Here is a 503-nt window from a genome sequence, read left to right on the forward strand (position 1 = left end):
CGTCTTAAAAGAACTCATAAATGTGCATGAGTGAAGGCTATATTTTATCACACGAAGAAGCCAGACTAGGTAATGATACTGCTTCCTTTCCCCCTTGTTGCCTGCCGCTCTTGCGCCTCAAAGTTTTCCAAATATATTTTCGGGGATATGCATGTGCAAGCATTTACATTCATAGTATGTGCGTGTCTGTCTGTCTAACTTACCTATGCGGCTTTATTTAATTGGCTACATGTGTGTTTATGTAAGTAGAAGTATGTCATGCATATACACAATAATCATATGTTACCATAAACACGATGTATAAAACATCTGCATGACAAACACGCATGAGTTAACTCTTGCAAATGCATTGCATAAAGTATCCATAACGAAGCTGTTTTGCTTCTGTTGCAACTTCCGCAATATTGCCTTGGTCCTCAAAATTTACATTCCACCGTTGCAGGATGTTGAGTTGGAATTTTAGCATTAAGACTATTTTGAAATAAGAATTGCAAATGCCCCTG

This window comes from Penaeus monodon, chromosome 30 (assembly GCF_015228065.2).
Source record: "Penaeus monodon isolate SGIC_2016 chromosome 30, NSTDA_Pmon_1, whole genome shotgun sequence".
Classification (NCBI taxonomy): Eukaryota; Metazoa; Arthropoda; class Malacostraca; order Decapoda; family Penaeidae; genus Penaeus; species Penaeus monodon.